The sequence below is a fragment of the Rhinoderma darwinii genome, chromosome 4 (genome assembly GCF_050947455.1).
Source record: "Rhinoderma darwinii isolate aRhiDar2 chromosome 4, aRhiDar2.hap1, whole genome shotgun sequence".
Classification (NCBI taxonomy): Eukaryota; Metazoa; Chordata; class Amphibia; order Anura; family Rhinodermatidae; genus Rhinoderma; species Rhinoderma darwinii.
In genome coordinates, this window is record NC_134690.1 from 1,860,023 (window position 1) to 1,876,358 (window position 16,336).

At 37.0% G+C, this 16,336-nt stretch overlaps 26 non-coding genes across 26 annotated transcripts; all 26 read right to left on the reverse strand.

Annotated features, from left to right (window-relative positions):
• Window positions 1-154: 154 nt before the first annotated feature.
• TRNAG-UCC (transfer RNA glycine (anticodon UCC)) lies at window positions 155-226 on the reverse strand. The gene has a single exon. It is a non-coding gene; the product is annotated as a tRNA-Gly (tRNA).
• Window positions 227-646: 420 nt separating this feature from the next.
• Window positions 647-718, reverse strand: TRNAG-UCC (transfer RNA glycine (anticodon UCC)). The gene has a single exon. It is a non-coding gene; the product is annotated as a tRNA-Gly (tRNA).
• Window positions 719-1,140: 422 nt separating this feature from the next.
• TRNAG-UCC (transfer RNA glycine (anticodon UCC)) lies at window positions 1,141-1,212 on the reverse strand. The gene has a single exon. It is a non-coding gene; the product is annotated as a tRNA-Gly (tRNA).
• A 422-nt stretch (window positions 1,213-1,634) lies between these two features.
• TRNAG-UCC (transfer RNA glycine (anticodon UCC)) lies at window positions 1,635-1,706 on the reverse strand. The gene has a single exon. It is a non-coding gene; the product is annotated as a tRNA-Gly (tRNA).
• A 422-nt stretch (window positions 1,707-2,128) lies between these two features.
• Window positions 2,129-2,200, reverse strand: TRNAG-UCC (transfer RNA glycine (anticodon UCC)). Its single transcript has one exon. It is a non-coding gene; the product is annotated as a tRNA-Gly (tRNA).
• Window positions 2,201-2,622: 422 nt separating this feature from the next.
• Window positions 2,623-2,694, reverse strand: TRNAG-UCC (transfer RNA glycine (anticodon UCC)). Its single transcript has one exon. It is a non-coding gene; the product is annotated as a tRNA-Gly (tRNA).
• Window positions 2,695-3,116: 422 nt separating this feature from the next.
• On the reverse strand, window positions 3,117-3,188 carry TRNAG-UCC (transfer RNA glycine (anticodon UCC)). The gene has a single exon. It is a non-coding gene; the product is annotated as a tRNA-Gly (tRNA).
• A 420-nt stretch (window positions 3,189-3,608) lies between these two features.
• TRNAG-UCC (transfer RNA glycine (anticodon UCC)) lies at window positions 3,609-3,680 on the reverse strand. The gene has a single exon. It is a non-coding gene; the product is annotated as a tRNA-Gly (tRNA).
• A 420-nt stretch (window positions 3,681-4,100) lies between these two features.
• On the reverse strand, window positions 4,101-4,172 carry TRNAG-UCC (transfer RNA glycine (anticodon UCC)). Its single transcript has one exon. It is a non-coding gene; the product is annotated as a tRNA-Gly (tRNA).
• A 422-nt stretch (window positions 4,173-4,594) lies between these two features.
• Window positions 4,595-4,666, reverse strand: TRNAG-UCC (transfer RNA glycine (anticodon UCC)). The gene has a single exon. It is a non-coding gene; the product is annotated as a tRNA-Gly (tRNA).
• A 917-nt stretch (window positions 4,667-5,583) lies between these two features.
• TRNAG-UCC (transfer RNA glycine (anticodon UCC)) lies at window positions 5,584-5,655 on the reverse strand. The gene has a single exon. It is a non-coding gene; the product is annotated as a tRNA-Gly (tRNA).
• Window positions 5,656-6,571: 916 nt separating this feature from the next.
• Window positions 6,572-6,643, reverse strand: TRNAG-UCC (transfer RNA glycine (anticodon UCC)). Its single transcript has one exon. It is a non-coding gene; the product is annotated as a tRNA-Gly (tRNA).
• Window positions 6,644-7,065: 422 nt separating this feature from the next.
• Window positions 7,066-7,137, reverse strand: TRNAG-UCC (transfer RNA glycine (anticodon UCC)). Its single transcript has one exon. It is a non-coding gene; the product is annotated as a tRNA-Gly (tRNA).
• Window positions 7,138-7,559: 422 nt separating this feature from the next.
• TRNAG-UCC (transfer RNA glycine (anticodon UCC)) lies at window positions 7,560-7,631 on the reverse strand. Its single transcript has one exon. It is a non-coding gene; the product is annotated as a tRNA-Gly (tRNA).
• Window positions 7,632-8,547: 916 nt separating this feature from the next.
• On the reverse strand, window positions 8,548-8,619 carry TRNAG-UCC (transfer RNA glycine (anticodon UCC)). The gene has a single exon. It is a non-coding gene; the product is annotated as a tRNA-Gly (tRNA).
• A 422-nt stretch (window positions 8,620-9,041) lies between these two features.
• Window positions 9,042-9,113, reverse strand: TRNAG-UCC (transfer RNA glycine (anticodon UCC)). Its single transcript has one exon. It is a non-coding gene; the product is annotated as a tRNA-Gly (tRNA).
• A 916-nt stretch (window positions 9,114-10,029) lies between these two features.
• TRNAG-UCC (transfer RNA glycine (anticodon UCC)) lies at window positions 10,030-10,101 on the reverse strand. The gene has a single exon. It is a non-coding gene; the product is annotated as a tRNA-Gly (tRNA).
• Window positions 10,102-10,523: 422 nt separating this feature from the next.
• Window positions 10,524-10,595, reverse strand: TRNAG-UCC (transfer RNA glycine (anticodon UCC)). The gene has a single exon. It is a non-coding gene; the product is annotated as a tRNA-Gly (tRNA).
• Window positions 10,596-12,005: 1,410 nt separating this feature from the next.
• On the reverse strand, window positions 12,006-12,077 carry TRNAG-UCC (transfer RNA glycine (anticodon UCC)). The gene has a single exon. It is a non-coding gene; the product is annotated as a tRNA-Gly (tRNA).
• A 422-nt stretch (window positions 12,078-12,499) lies between these two features.
• Window positions 12,500-12,571, reverse strand: TRNAG-UCC (transfer RNA glycine (anticodon UCC)). The gene has a single exon. It is a non-coding gene; the product is annotated as a tRNA-Gly (tRNA).
• A 917-nt stretch (window positions 12,572-13,488) lies between these two features.
• TRNAG-UCC (transfer RNA glycine (anticodon UCC)) lies at window positions 13,489-13,560 on the reverse strand. The gene has a single exon. It is a non-coding gene; the product is annotated as a tRNA-Gly (tRNA).
• A 423-nt stretch (window positions 13,561-13,983) lies between these two features.
• On the reverse strand, window positions 13,984-14,055 carry TRNAG-UCC (transfer RNA glycine (anticodon UCC)). The gene has a single exon. It is a non-coding gene; the product is annotated as a tRNA-Gly (tRNA).
• A 417-nt stretch (window positions 14,056-14,472) lies between these two features.
• Window positions 14,473-14,544, reverse strand: TRNAG-UCC (transfer RNA glycine (anticodon UCC)). The gene has a single exon. It is a non-coding gene; the product is annotated as a tRNA-Gly (tRNA).
• Window positions 14,545-14,960: 416 nt separating this feature from the next.
• TRNAG-UCC (transfer RNA glycine (anticodon UCC)) lies at window positions 14,961-15,032 on the reverse strand. The gene has a single exon. It is a non-coding gene; the product is annotated as a tRNA-Gly (tRNA).
• A 423-nt stretch (window positions 15,033-15,455) lies between these two features.
• Window positions 15,456-15,527, reverse strand: TRNAG-UCC (transfer RNA glycine (anticodon UCC)). Its single transcript has one exon. It is a non-coding gene; the product is annotated as a tRNA-Gly (tRNA).
• A 417-nt stretch (window positions 15,528-15,944) lies between these two features.
• TRNAG-UCC (transfer RNA glycine (anticodon UCC)) lies at window positions 15,945-16,016 on the reverse strand. Its single transcript has one exon. It is a non-coding gene; the product is annotated as a tRNA-Gly (tRNA).
• Window positions 16,017-16,336: the final 320 nt, after the last annotated feature.

A 16,336-nucleotide genomic window follows, 5' to 3' on the forward strand; every position in this document is an offset into this window, starting at 1 on the left:
TACAAATCAATATAACACCAACACCTACAAAGCATCTCTACTTTTTCTGCGTTCTACGTTTCAGCTAAATTAGTACAAACAATGCAAGATCAGCAGAAGGATTTGCAGAGTTTGTTCACAAAAAGCTTAAAACAAAAAAAAAATACCTATTTCATGCGTTGGCCGGGAATCGAACCCGGGTCAACTGCTTGGAAGGCAGCTATGCTCACCACTATACCACCAACGCCTACACTTTATAGTTTTTTTTGTGTATTTTCTCCGGCAGTTACTGCTTAATAGCGTGTCATGAATGAAAGATCAGTATAATTGAATGCAGTAAGTGTTCACAAAAAGATTAAAAAACACAAAATACAAGAAATTATTTTACTTTTGCCACGGGTTCCAAAATTGGAAAATGAGCACAAGGGTTTGCAGAGAGTTTTACAAAAGTTTTAAAAATCACAAGTAGTGATTGCCAGAACATGAAGCAGGGTTACCGTTTTGGAAGGCACCTTTACAAATCAATATAACACCAACACCTACAAAGCATCTCTACTTTTTCTGCGTTCTACGTTTCAGCTAAATTAGTACAAACAATGCAAGATCAGCAGAAGGATTTGCAGAGTTTGTTCACAAAAAGCTTAAAACAAAAAAACAACCTATTTCATGCGTTGGCCGGGAATCGAACCCGGGTTAACTGCTTGGAAGGCAGCTATGCTCACCACTATACCACCAACGCCTACACTTTAGAGTTTTTTTTGTGTAACTTCTCCGGCAGTAACTGCTTAATAGCGTGTCATGAATGAAAGATCAGTATAATTGAATGCAGTAAGTGTTCACAAAAAGATTAAAAAACACAAAATACAAGAAATTATTTTACTTTTGCCACGGGTTCCAAAATTGGAAAATGAGCACAAGGGTTTGCAGAGAGTTTTACAAAAGTTTTAAAAATCACAAGTAGTGATTGCCAGAACATGAAGCAGGGTTACCGTTTTGGAAGGCACCTTTACAAATCAATATAACACCAACACCTACAAAGCATCTCTACTTTTTCTGCGTTCTACGTTTCAGCTAAATTAGTACAAACAATGCAAGATCAGCAGAAGGATTTGCAGAGTTTGTTCACAAAAAGCTTAAAACAAAAAAAAAATACCTATTTCATGCGTTGGCCGGGAATCGAACCCGGGTCAACTGCTTGGAAGGCAGCTATGCTCACCACTATACCACCAACGCCTACACTTTATAGTTTTTTTTGTGTATTTTCTCCGGCAGTTACTGCTTAATAGCGTGTCATGAATGAAAGATCAGTATAATTGAATGCAGTAAGTGTTCACAAAAAGATTAAAAAACACAAAATACAAGAAATTATTTTACTTTTGCCACGGGTTCCAAAATTGGAAAATGAGCACAAGGGTTTGCAGAGAGTTTTACAAAAGTTTTAAAAATCACAAGTAGTGATTGCCAGAACATGAAGCAGGGTTACCGTTTTGGAAGGCACCTTTACAAATCAATATAACACCAACACCTACAAAGCATCTCTACTTTTTCTGCGTTCTACGTTTCAGCTAAATTAGTACAAACAATGCAAGATCAGCAGAAGGATTTGCAGAGTTTGTTCACAAAAAGCTTAAAACAAAAAAAAAATACCTATTTCATGCGTTGGCCGGGAATCAAACCCGGGTCAACTGCTTGGAAGGCAGCTATGCTCACCACTATACCACCAACGCCTACACTTTATAGGTTTTTTTGTGTAACTTCTCCGGCAGTTACTGCTTAATAGCGTGTCATGAATGAAAGATCAGTATAATTGAATGCAGTAAGTGTTCACGAAAAGATTAAAAAACACAAAATACAAGAAATTATTTTACTTTTGCCACGGGTTCCAAAATTGGAAAATGAGCACAAGGGTTTGCAGAGAGTTTTACAAAAGTTTTAAAAATCACAAGTAGTGATTGCCAGAACATGAAGCAGGGTTACCGTTTTGGAAGGCACCTTTACAAATCAATATAACACCAACACCTACAAAGCATCTCTACTTTTTCTGCGTTCTACGTTTCAGCTAAATTAGTACAAACAATGCAAGATCAGCAGAAGGATTTGCAGAGTTTGTTCACAAAAAGCTTAAAACAAAAAAAAAATACCTATTTCATGCGTTGGCCGGGAATCGAACCCGGGTCAACTGCTTGGAAGGCAGCTATGCTCACCACTATACCACCAACGCCTACACTTTATAGTTTTTTTTGTGTATTTTCTCCGGCAGTTACTGCTTAATAGCGTGTCATGAATGAAAGATCAGTATAATTGAATGCAGTAAGTGTTCACAAAAAGATTAAAAAACACAAAATACAAGAAATTATTTTACTTTTGCCACGGGTTCCAAAATTGGAAAATGAGCACAAGGGTTTGCAGAGAGTTTTACAAAAGTTTTAAAAATCACAAGTAGTGATTGCCAGAACATGAAGCAGGGTTACCGTTTTGGAAGGCACCTTTACAAATCAATATAACACCAACACCTACAAAGCATCTCTACTTTTTCTGCGTTCTACGTTTCAGCTAAATTAGTACAAACAATGCAAGATCAGCAGAAGGATTTGCAGAGTTTGTTCACAAAAAGCTTAAAACAAAAAAAAAATACCTATTTCATGCGTTGGCCGGGAATCGAACCCGGGTCAACTGCTTGGAAGGCAGCTATGCTCACCACTATACCACCAACGCCTACACTTTATAGGTTTTTTTGTGTAACTTCTCCGGCAGTTACTGCTTAATAGCGTGTCATGAATGAAAGATCAGTATAATTGAATGCAGTAAGTGTTCACGAAAAGATTAAAAAACACAAAATACAAGAAATTATTTTACTTTTGCCACGGGTTCCAAAATTGGAAAATGAGCACAAGGGTTTGCAGAGAGTTTTACAAAAGTTTTAAAAATCACAAGTAGTGATTGCCAGAACATGAAGCAGGGTTACCGTTTTGGAAGGCACCTTTACAAATCAATATAACACCAACACCTACAAAGCATCTCTACTTTTTCTGCGTTCTACGTTTCAGCTAAATTAGTACAAACAATGCAAGATCAGCAGAAGGATTTGCAGAGTTTGTTCACAAAAAGCTTAAAACAAAAAAAAAATACCTATTTCATGCGTTGGCCGGGAATCGAACCCGGGTCAACTGCTTGGAAGGCAGCTATGCTCACCACTATACCACCAACGCCTACACTTTATAGTTTTTTTTGTGTATTTTCTCCGGCAGTTACTGCTTAATAGCGTGTCATGAATGAAAGATCAGTATAATTGAATGCAGTAAGTGTTCACAAAAAGATTAAAAAACACAAAATACAAGAAATTATTTTACTTTTGCCACGGGTTCCAAAATTGGAAAATGAGCACAAGGGTTTGCAGAGAGTTTTACAAAAGTTTTAAAAATCACAAGTAGTGATTGCCAGAACATGAAGCAGGGTTACCGTTTTGGAAGGCACCTTTACAAATCAATATAACACCAACACCTACAAAGCATCTCTACTTTTTCTGCGTTCTACGTTTCAGCTAAATTAGTACAAACAATGCAAGATCAGCAGAAGGATTTGCAGAGTTTGTTCACAAAAAGCTTAAAACAAAAAAACAACCTATTTCATGCGTTGGCCGGGAATCGAACCCGGGTTAACTGCTTGGAAGGCAGCTATGCTCACCACTATACCACCAACGCCTACACTTTAGAGTTTTTTTTGTGTAACTTCTCCGGCAGTAACTGCTTAATAGCGTGTCATGAATGAAAGATCAGTATAATTGAATGCAGTAAGTGTTCACAAAAAGATTAAAAAACACAAAATACAAGAAATTATTTTACTTTTGCCACGGGTTCCAAAATTGGAAAATGAGCACAAGGGTTTGCAGAGAGTTTTACAAAAGTTTTAAAAATCACAAGTAGTGATTGCCAGAACATGAAGCAGGGTTACCGTTTTGGAAGGCACCTTTACAAATCAATATAACACCAACACCTACAAAGCATCTCTACTTTTTCTGCGTTCTACGTTTCAGCTAAATTAGTACAAACAATGCAAGATCAGCAGAAGGATTTGCAGAGTTTGTTCACAAAAAGCTTAAAACAAAAAAACAACCTATTTCATGCGTTGGCCGGGAATCGAACCCGGGTTAACTGCTTGGAAGGCAGCTATGCTCACCACTATACCACCAACGCCTACACTTTAGAGTTTTTTTTGTGTAACTTCTCCGGCAGTAACTGCTTAATAGCGTGTCATGAATGAAAGATCAGTATAATTGAATGCAGTAAGTGTTCACAAAAAGATTAAAAAACACAAAATACAAGAAATTATTTTACTTTTGCCACGGGTTCCAAAATTGGAAAATGAGCACAAGGGTTTGCAGAGAGTTTTACAAAAGTTTTAAAAATCACAAGTAGTGATTGCCATAACATGAAGCAGGGTTACCGTTTTGGAAGGCACCTTTACAAATCAATATAACACCAACACCTACAAAGCATCTCTACTTTTTCTGCGTTCTACGTTTCAGCTAAATTAGTACAAACAATGCAAGATCAGCATAAGGATTTGCAGAGTTTGTTCACAAAAAGCTTAAAACAAAAAAAAAATACCTATTTCATGCGTTGGCCGGGAATCGAACCCGGGTCAACTGCTTGGAAGGCAGCTATGCTCACCACTATACCACCAACGCCTACACTTTATAGGTTTTTTTGTGTAACTTCTCCGGCAGTTACTGCTTAATAGCGTGTCATGAATGAAAGATCAGTATAATTGAATGCAGTAAGTGTTCACAAAAAGATTAAAAAACACAAAATACAAGAAATTATTTTACTTTTGCCACGGGTTCCAAAATTGGAAAATGAGCACAAGGGTTTGCAGAGAGTTTTACAAAAGTTTTAAAAATCACAAGTAGTGATTGCCAGAACATGAAGCAGGGTTACCGTTTTGGAAGGCACCTTTACAAATCAATATAACACCAACACCTACAAAGCATCTCTACTTTTTCTGCGTTCTACGTTTCAGCTAAATTAGTACAAACAATGCAAGATCAGCAGAAGGATTTGCAGAGTTTGTTCACAAAAAGCTAAAAACAAAAAAAAAAAAACTATTTCATGCGTTGGCCGGGAATCGAACCTGGGTCAACTGCTTGGAAGGCAGCTATGCTCACCACTATACCACCAACGCCTACACTTAATAGGTTTTTTTGTGTAACTTCTCCGGCAGTTACTGCTTAATAGCGTGTCATGAATGAAAGATCAGTATAATTGAATGCAGTAAGTGTTCACAAAAAGATTAAAAAACACAAAATACAAGAAATTATTTTACTTTTGCCACGGGTTCCAAAATTGGAAAATGAGCACAAGGGTTTGCAGAGAGTTTTACAAAAGTTTTAAAAATCACAAGTAGTGATTGCCAGAACATGAAGCAGGGTTACCGTTTTGGAAGGCACCTTTACAAATCAATATAACACCAACACCTACAAAGCATCTCTACTTTTTCTGCGTTCTACGTTTCAGCTAAATTAGTACAAACAATGCAAGATCAGCAGAAGGATTTGCAGAGTTTGTTCACAAAAAGCTTAAAACAAAAAAAAAAAAAACTATTTCATGCGTTGGCCGGGAATCGAACCCGGGTCAACTGCTTGGAAGGCAGCTATGCTCACCACTATACCACCAACGCCTACACTTTATAGGTTTTTTTGTGTAACTTCTCCGGCAGTTACTGCTTAATAGCGTGTCATGAATGAAAGATCAGTATAATTGAATGCAGTAAGTGTTCACAAAAAGATTAAAAAACACAAAATACAAGAAATTATTTTACTTTTGCCACGGGTTCCAAAATTGGAAAATGAGCACAAGGGTTTGCAGAGAGTTTTACAAAAGTTTTAAAAATCACAAGTAGTGATTGCCAGAACATGAAGCAGGGTTACCGTTTTGGAAGGCACCTTTACAAATCAATATAACACCAACACCTACAAAGCATCTCTACTTTTTCTGCGTTCTACGTTTCAGCTAAATTAGTACAAACAATGCAAGATCAGCAGAAGGATTTGCAGAGTTTGTTCACAAAAAGCTAAAAACAAAAAAAAAATACCTATTTCATGCGTTGGCCGGGAATCGAACCCGGGTCAACTGCTTGGAAGGCAGCTATGCTCACCACTATACCACCAATGCCTACACTTTATAGGTTTTTTTGTGTAACTTCTCCGGCAGTTACTGCTTAATAGCGTGTCATGAATGAAAGATCAGTATAATTGAATGCAGTAAGTGTTCACAAAAAGATTAAAAAACACAAAATACAAGAAATTATTTTACTTTTGCCACGGGTTCCAAAATTGGAAAATGAGCACAAGGGTTTGCAGAGAGTTTTACAAAAGTTTTAAAAATCACAAGTAGTGATTGCCAGAACATGAAGCAGGGTTACCGTTTTGGAAGGCACCTTTACAAATCAATATAACACCAACACCTACAAAGCATCTCTACTTTTTCTGCGTTCTACGTTTCAGCTAAATTAGTACAAACAATGCAAGATCAGCAGAAGGATTTGCAGAGTTTGTTCACAAAAAGCTAAAAACAAAAAAAAAATACCTATTTCATGCGTTGGCCGGGAATTGAACCCGGGTCAACTGCTTGGAAGGCAGCTATGCTCACCACTATACCACCAACGCCTACACTTAATAGGTTTTTTTGTGTAACTTCTCCGGCAGTTACTGCTTAATAGCGTGTCATGAATGAAAGATCAGTATAATTGAATGCAGTAAGTGTTCACAAAAAGATTAAAAAACACAAAATACAAGAAATTATTTTACTTTTGCCACGGGTTCCAAAATTGGAAAATGAGCACAAGGGTTTGCAGAGAGTTTTACAAAAGTTTTAAAAATCACAAGTAGTGATTGCCAGAACATGAAGCAGGGTTACCGTTTTGGAAGGCACCTTTACAAATCAATATAACACCAACACCTACAAAGCATCTCTACTTTTTCTGCGTTCTACGTTTCAGCTAAATTAGTACAAACAATGCAAGATCAGCAGAAGGATTTGCAGAGTTTGTTCACAAAAAGCTAAAAACAAAAAAAAAATACCTATTTCATGCGTTGGCCGGGAATTGAACCCGGGTCAACTGCTTGGAAGGCAGCTATGCTCACCACTATACCACCAACGCCTACACTTAATAGGTTTTTTTGTGTAACTTCTCCGGCAGTTACTGCTTAATAGCGTGTCATGAATGAAAGATCAGTATAATTGAATGCAGTAAGTGTTCACAAAAAGATTAAAAAACACAAAATACAAGAAATTATTTTACTTTTGCCACGGGTTCCAAAATTGGAAAATGAGCACAAGGGTTTGCAGAGAGTTTTACAAAAGTTTTAAAAATCACAAGTAGTGATTGCCAGAACATGAAGCAGGGTTACCGTTTTGGAAGGCACCTTTACAAATCAATATAACACCAACACCTACAAAGCATCTCTACTTTTTCTGCGTTCTACGTTTCAGCTAAATTAGTACAAACAATGCAAGATCAGCAGAAGGATTTGCAGAGTTTGTTCACAAAAAGCTAAAAACAAAAAAAAAATACCTATTTCATGCGTTGGCCGGGAATCGAACCCGGGTCAACTGCTTGGAAGGCAGCTATGCTCACCACTATACCACCAACGCCTACACTTTATAGGTTTTTTTGTGTAACTTCTCCGGCAGTTACTGCTTAATAGCGTGTCATGAATGAAAGATCAGTATAATTGAATGCAGTAAGTGTTCACAAAAAGATTAAAAAACACAAAATACAAGAAATTATTTTACTTTTGCCACGGGTTCCAAAATTGGAAAATGAGCACAAGGGTTTGCAGAGAGTTTTACAAAAGTTTTAAAAATCACAAGTAGTGATTGCCAGAACATGAAGCAGGGTTACCGTTTTGGAAGGCACCTTTACAAATCAATATAACACCAACACCTACAAAGCATCTCTACTTTTTCTGCGTTCTACGTTTCAGCTAAATTAGTACAAACAATGCAAGATCAGCAGAAGGATTTGCAGAGTTTGTTCACAAAAAGCTAAAAACAAAAAAAAAATACCTATTTCATGCGTTGGCCGGGAATCGAACCCGGGTCAACTGCTTGGAAGGCAGCTATGCTCACCACTATACCACCAATGCCTACACTTTATAGGTTTTTTTGTGTAACTTCTCCGGCAGTTACTGCTTAATAGCGTGTCATGAATGAAAGATCAGTATAATTGAATGCAGTAAGTGTTCACAAAAAGATTAAAAAACACAAAATACAAGAAATTATTTTACTTTTGCCACGGGTTCCAAAATTGGAAAATGAGCACAAGGGTTTGCAGAGAGTTTTACAAAAGTTTTAAAAATCACAAGTAGTGATTGCCAGAACATGAAGCAGGGTTACCGTTTTGGAAGGCACCTTTACAAATCAATATAACACCAACACCTACAAAGCATCTCTACTTTTTCTGCGTTCTACGTTTCAGCTAAATTAGTACAAACAATGCAAGATCAGCAGAAGGATTTGCAGAGTTTGTTCACAAAAAGCTAAAAACAAAAAAAAAATACCTATTTCATGCGTTGGCCGGGAATTGAACCCGGGTCAACTGCTTGGAAGGCAGCTATGCTCACCACTATACCACCAACGCCTACACTTAATAGGTTTTTTTGTGTAACTTCTCCGGCAGTTACTGCTTAATAGCGTGTCATGAATGAAAGATCAGTATAATTGAATGCAGTAAGTGTTCACAAAAAGATTAAAAAACACAAAATACAAGAAATTATTTTACTTTTGCCACGGGTTCCAAAATTGGAAAATGAGCACAAGGGTTTGCAGAGAGTTTTACAAAAGTTTTAAAAATCACAAGTAGTGATTGCCAGAACATGAAGCAGGGTTACCGTTTTGGAAGGCACCTTTACAAATCAATATAACACCAACACCTACAAAGCATCTCTACTTTTTCTGCGTTCTACGTTTCAGCTAAATTAGTACAAACAATGCAAGATCAGCAGAAGGATTTGCAGAGTTTGTTCACAAAAAGCTAAAAACAAAAAAAAAATACCTATTTCATGCGTTGGCCGGGAATTGAACCCGGGTCAACTGCTTGGAAGGCAGCTATGCTCACCACTATACCACCAACGCCTACACTTAATAGGTTTTTTTGTGTAACTTCTCCGGCAGTTACTGCTTAATAGCGTGTCATGAATGAAAGATCAGTATAATTGAATGCAGTAAGTGTTCACAAAAAGATTAAAAAACACAAAATACAAGAAATTATTTTACTTTTGCCACGGGTTCCAAAATTGGAAAATGAGCACAAGGGTTTGCAGAGAGTTTTACAAAAGTTTTAAAAATCACAAGTAGTGATTGCCAGAACATGAAGCAGGGTTACCGTTTTGGAAGGCACCTTTACAAATCAATATAACACCAACACCTACAAAGCATCTCTACTTTTTCTGCGTTCTACGTTTCAGCTAAATTAGTACAAACAATGCAAGATCAGCAGAAGGATTTGCAGAGTTTGTTCACAAAAAGCTAAAAACAAAAAAAAAATACCTATTTCATGCGTTGGCCGGGAATCGAACCCGGGTCAACTGCTTGGAAGGCAGCTATGCTCACCACTATACCACCAATGCCTACACTTTATAGGTTTTTTTGTGTAACTTCTCCGGCAGTTACTGCTTAATAGCGTGTCATGAATGAAAGATCAGTATAATTGAATGCAGTAAGTGTTCACAAAAAGATTAAAAAACACAAAATACAAGAAATTATTTTACTTTTGCCACGGGTTCCAAAATTGGAAAATGAGCACAAGGGTTTGCAGAGAGTTTTACAAAAGTTTTAAAAATCACAAGTAGTGATTGCCAGAACATGAAGCAGGGTTACCGTTTTGGAAGGCACCTTTACAAATCAATATAACACCAACACCTACAAAGCATCTCTACTTTTTCTGCGTTCTACGTTTCAGCTAAATTAGTACAAACAATGCAAGATCAGCAGAAGGATTTGCAGAGTTTGTTCACAAAAAGCTAAAAACAAAAAAAAAATACCTATTTCATGCGTTGGCCGGGAATTGAACCCGGGTCAACTGCTTGGAAGGCAGCTATGCTCACCACTATACCACCAACGCCTACACTTAATAGGTTTTTTTGTGTAACTTCTCCGGCAGTTACTGCTTAATAGCGTGTCATGAATGAAAGATCAGTATAATTGAATGCAGTAAGTGTTCACAAAAAGATTAAAAAACACAAAATACAAGAAATTATTTTACTTTTGCCACGGGTTCCAAAATTGGAAAATGAGCACAAGGGTTTGCAGAGAGTTTTACAAAAGTTTTAAAAATCACAAGTAGTGATTGCCAGAACATGAAGCAGGGTTACCGTTTTGGAAGGCACCTTTACAAATCAATATAACACCAACACCTACAAAGCATCTCTACTTTTTCTGCGTTCTACGTTTCAGCTAAATTAGTACAAACAATGCAAGATCAGCAGAAGGATTTGCAGAGTTTGTTCACAAAAAGCTAAAAACAAAAAAAAAATACCTATTTCATGCGTTGGCCGGGAATTGAACCCGGGTCAACTGCTTGGAAGGCAGCTATGCTCACCACTATACCACCAACGCCTACACTTAATAGGTTTTTTTGTGTAACTTCTCCGGCAGTTACTGCTTAATAGCGTGTCATGAATGAAAGATCAGTATAATTGAATGCAGTAAGTGTTCACAAAAAGATTAAAAAACACAAAATACAAGAAATTATTTTACTTTTGCCACGGGTTCCAAAATTGGAAAATGAGCACAAGGGTTTGCAGAGAGTTTTACAAAAGTTTTAAAAATCACAAGTAGTGATTGCCAGAACATGAAGCAGGGTTACCGTTTTGGAAGGCACCTTTACAAATCAATATAACACCAACACCTACAAAGCATCTCTACTTTTTCTGCGTTCTACGTTTCAGCTAAATTAGTACAAACAATGCAAGATCAGCAGAAGGATTTGCAGAGTTTGTTCACAAAAAGCTAAAAACAAAAAAAAAATACCTATTTCATGCGTTGGCCGGGAATCGAACCCGGGTCAACTGCTTGGAAGGCAGCTATGCTCACCACTATACCACCAATGCCTACACTTTATAGGTTTTTTTGTGTAACTTCTCCGGCAGTTACTGCTTAATAGCGTGTCATGAATGAAAGATCAGTATAATTGAATGCAGTAAGTGTTCACAAAAAGATTAAAAAACACAAAATACAAGAAATTATTTTACTTTTGCCACGGGTTCCAAAATTGGAAAATGAGCACAAGGGTTTGCAGAGAGTTTTACAAAAGTTTTAAAAATCACAAGTAGTGATTGCCAGAACATGAAGCAGGGTTACCGTTTTGGAAGGCACCTTTACAAATCAATATAACACCAACACCTACAAAGCATCTCTACTTTTTCTGCGTTCTACGTTTCAGCTAAATTAGTACAAACAATGCAAGATCAGCAGAAGGATTTGCAGAGTTTGTTCACAAAAAGCTAAAAACAAAAAAAAAATACCTATTTCATGCGTTGGCCGGGAATCGAACCCGGGTCAACTGCTTGGAAGGCAGCTATGCTCACCACTATACCACCAATGCCTACACTTTATAGGTTTTTTTGTGTAACTTCTCCGGCAGTTACTGCTTAATAGCGTGTCATGAATGAAAGATCAGTATAATTGAATGCAGTAAGTGTTCACAAAAAGATTAAAAAACACAAAATACAAGAAATTATTTTACTTTTGCCACGGGTTCCAAAATTGGAAAATGAGCACAAGGGTTTGCAGAGAGTTTTACAAAAGTTTTAAAAATCACAAGTAGTGATTGCCAGAACATGAAGCAGGGTTACCGTTTTGGAAGGCACCTTTACAAATCAATATAACACCAACACCTACAAAGCATCTCTACTTTTTCTGCGTTCTACGTTTCAGCTAAATTAGTACAAACAATGCAAGATCAGCAGAAGGATTTGCAGAGTTTGTTCACAAAAAGCTAAAAACAAAAAAAAAATACCTATTTCATGCGTTGGCCGGGAATTGAACCCGGGTCAACTGCTTGGAAGGCAGCTATGCTCACCACTATACCACCAACGCCTACACTTAATAGGTTTTTTTGTGTAACTTCTCCGGCAGTTACTGCTTAATAGCGTGTCATGAATGAAAGATCAGTATAATTGAATGCAGTAAGTGTTCACAAAAAGATTAAAAAACACAAAATACAAGAAATTATTTTACTTTTGCCACGGGTTCCAAAATTGGAAAATGAGCACAAGGGTTTGCAGAGAGTTTTACAAAAGTTTTAAAAATCACAAGTAGTGATTGCCAGAACATGAAGCAGGGTTACCGTTTTGGAAGGCACCTTTACAAATCAATATAACACCAACACCTACAAAGCATCTCTACTTTTTCTGCGTTCTACGTTTCAGCTAAATTAGTACAAACAATGCAAGATCAGCAGAAGGATTTGCAGAGTTTGTTCACAAAAAGCTAAAAACAAAAAAAAAATACCTATTTCATGCGTTGGCCGGGAATTGAACCCGGGTCAACTGCTTGGAAGGCAGCTATGCTCACCACTATACCACCAACGCCTACACTTAATAGGTTTTTTTGTGTAACTTCTCCGGCAGTTACTGCTTAATAGCGTGTCATGAATGAAAGATCAGTATAATTGAATGCAGTAAGTGTTCACAAAAAGATTAAAAAACACAAAATACAAGAAATTATTTTACTTTTGCCACGGGTTCCAAAATTGGAAAATGAGCACAAGGGTTTGCAGAGAGTTTTACAAAAGTTTTAAAAATCACAAGTAGTGATTGCCAGAACATGAAGCAGGGTTACCGTTTTGGAAGGCACCTTTACAAATCAATATAACACCAACACCTACAAAGCATCTCTACTTTTTCTGCGTTCTACGTTTCAGCTAAATTAGTACAAACAATGCAAGATCAGCAGAAGGATTTGCAGAGTTTGTTCACAAAAAGCTAAAAACAAAAAAAAAAATACCTATTTCATGCGTTGGCCGGGAATCGAACCCGGGTCAACTGCTTGGAAGGCAGCTATGCTCACCACTATACCACCAATGCCTACACTTTATAGGTTTTTTTGTGTAACTTCTCCGGCAGTTACTGCTTAATAGCGTGTCATGAATGAAAGATCAGTATAATTGAATGCAGTAAGTGTTCACAAAAAGATTAAAAAACACAAAATACAAGAAATTATTTTACTTTTGCCACGGGTTCCAAAATTGGAAAATGAGCACAAGGGTTTGCAGAGAGTTTTACAAAAGTTTTAAAAATCACAAGTAGTGATTGCCAGAACATGAAGCAGGGTTACCGTTTTGGAAGGCACCTTTACAAATCAATATAACACCAACACCTACAAAGCATCTCTACTTTTTCTGCGTTCTACGTTTCAGCTAAATTAGTACAAACAATGCAAGATCAGCAGAAGGATTTGCAGAGTTTGTTCACAAAAAGCTTAAAACAAAAAAAAAAAAACTATTTCATGCGTTGGCCGGGAATCGAACCCGGGTCAACTGCTTGGAAGGCAGCTATGCTCACCACTATACCACCAACGCCTACACTTTATAGGTTTTTTTGTGTAACTTCTCCGGCAGTTACTGCTTAATAGCGTGTCATGAATGAAAGATCAGTATAATTGAATGCAGTAAGTGTTCACAAAAAGATTAAAAAACACAAAATACAAGAAATTATTTTACTTTTGCCACGGGTTCCAAAATTGGAAAATGAGCACAAGGGTTTGCAGAGAGTTTTACAAAAGTTTTAAAAATCACAAGTAGTGATTGCCAGAACATGAAGCAGGGTTACCGTTTTGGAAGGCACCTTTACAAATCAATATAACACCAACACCGCCAAAGCATCTCTACTTTATCTGCGTTCTACGTTTCAGCTAAATTAGTACAAACAATGCAAGATCAGCAGAAGGATTTGCAGAGTTTGTTCACAAAAAGCTTAAAACAAAAAAAAAAATACCTATTTCATGCGTTGGCCGGGAATCGAACCCGGGTCAACTGCTTGGAAGGCAGCTATGCTCACCACTATACCACCAACGCCTACACTTTATAGTTTTTTTTGTGTATTTTCTCCGGCAGTTACTGCTTAATAGCGTGTCATGAATGAAAGATCAGTATAATTGAATGCAGTAAGTGTTCACAAAAAGATTAAAAAACACAAAATACAAGAAATTATTTTACTTTTGCCACGGGTTCCAAAATTGGAAAATGATCACAAGGGTTTGCAGAGAGTTTTACAAAAGTTTTAAAAATCACAAGTAGTGATTGCCAGAACATGAAGCAGGGTTACCGTTTTGGAAGGCACCTTTACAAATCAATATAACACCTACAAAGCATCTCTACTTTTTCTGCGTTCTACGTTTCAGCTAAATTAGTACAAACAATGCAAGATCAGCAGAAGGATTTGCAGAGTTTGTTCACAAAAAGCTTAAAACAAAAAAAAAAATACCTATTTCATGCGTTGGCCGGGAATCGAACCCGGGTCAACTGCTTGGAAGGCAGCTATGCTCACCACTATACCACCAACGCCTACACTTTATAGTTTTTTTTGTGTATTTTCTCCGGCAGTTACTGCTTAATAGCGTGTCATGAATGAAAGATCAGTATAATTGAATGCAGTAAGTGTTCACAAAAAGATTAAAAAACACAAAATACAAGAAATTATTTTACTTTTGCCACGGGTTCCAAAATTGGAAAATGATCACAAGGGTTTGCAGAGAGTTTTACAAAAGTTTTAAAAATCACAAGTAGTGATTGCCAGAACATGAAGCAGGGTTACCGTTTTGGAAGGCACCTTTACAAATCAATATAACACCTACAAAGCATCTCTACTTTTTCTGCGTTCTACGTTTCAGCTAAATTAGTACAAACAATGCAAGATCAGCAGAAGGATTTGCAGAGTTTGTTCACAAAAAGCTTAAAACAAAAAAAAAAAAACTATTTCATGCGTTGGCCGGGAATCGAACCCGGGTCAACTGCTTGGAAGGCAGCTATGCTCACCACTATACCACCAACGCCTACACTTTATAGGTTTTTTTGTGTAACTTCTCCGGCAGTTACTGCTTAATAGCGTGTCATGAATGAAAGATCAGTATAATTGAATGCAGTAAGTGTTCACAAAAAGATTAAAAAACACAAAATACAAGAAATTATTTTACTTTTGCCACGGGTTCCAAAATTGGAAAATGAGCACAAGGGTTTGCAGAGAGTTTTACAAAAGTTTTAAAAATCACAAGTAGTGATTGCCAGAACATGAAGCAGGGTTACCGTTTTGGAAGGCACCTTTACAAATCAATATAACACCAACACCGCCAAAGCATCTCTACTTTATCTGCGTTCTACGTTTCAGCTAAATTAGTACAAACAATGCAAGATCAGCAGAAGGATTTGCAGAGTTTGTTCACAAAAAGCTTAAAACAAAAAAAAAAATACCTATTTCATGCGTTGGCCGGGAATCGAACCCGGGTCAACTGCTTGGAAGGCAGCTATGCTCACCACTATACCACCAACGCCTACACTTTATAGTTTTTTTTGTGTATTTTCTCCGGCAGTTACTGCTTAATAGCGTGTCATGAATGAAAGATCAGTATAATTGAATGCAGTAAGTGTTCACAAAAAGATTAAAAAACACAAAATACAAGAAATTATTTTACTTTTGCCACGGGTTCCAAAATTGGAAAATGATCACAAGGGTTTGCAGAGAGTTTTACAAAAGTTTTAAAAATCACAAGTAGTGATTGCCAGAACATGAAGCAGGGTTACCGTTTTGGAAGGCACCTTTACAAATCAATATAACACCTACAAAGCATCTCTACTTTTTCTGCGTTCTACGTTTCAGCTAAATTAGTACAAACAATGCAAGATCAGCAGAAGGATTTGCAGAGTTTGTTCACAAAAAGCTTAAAACAAAAAAAAAAATACCTATTTCATGCGTTGGCCGGGAATCGAACCCGGGTCAACTGCTTGGAAGGCAGCTATGCTCACCACTATACCACCAACGCCTACACTTTATAGTTTTTTTTGTGTATTTTCTCCGGCAGTTACTGCTTAATAGCGTGTCATGAATGAAAGATCAGTATAATTGAATGCAGTAAGTGTTCACAAAAAGATTAAAAAACACAAAATACAAGAAATTATTTTACTTTTGCCACGGGTTCCAAAATTGGAAAATGAGCACAAGGGTTTGCAGAGAGTTTTACAAAAGTTTTAAAAATCACAAGTAGTGATTGCCAGAACATGAAGCAGGGTTACCGTTTTGGAAGGCACCTTTACAAATCAATATAACACCAACACCTACAAAGCATCTCTACTTTTTCTGCGT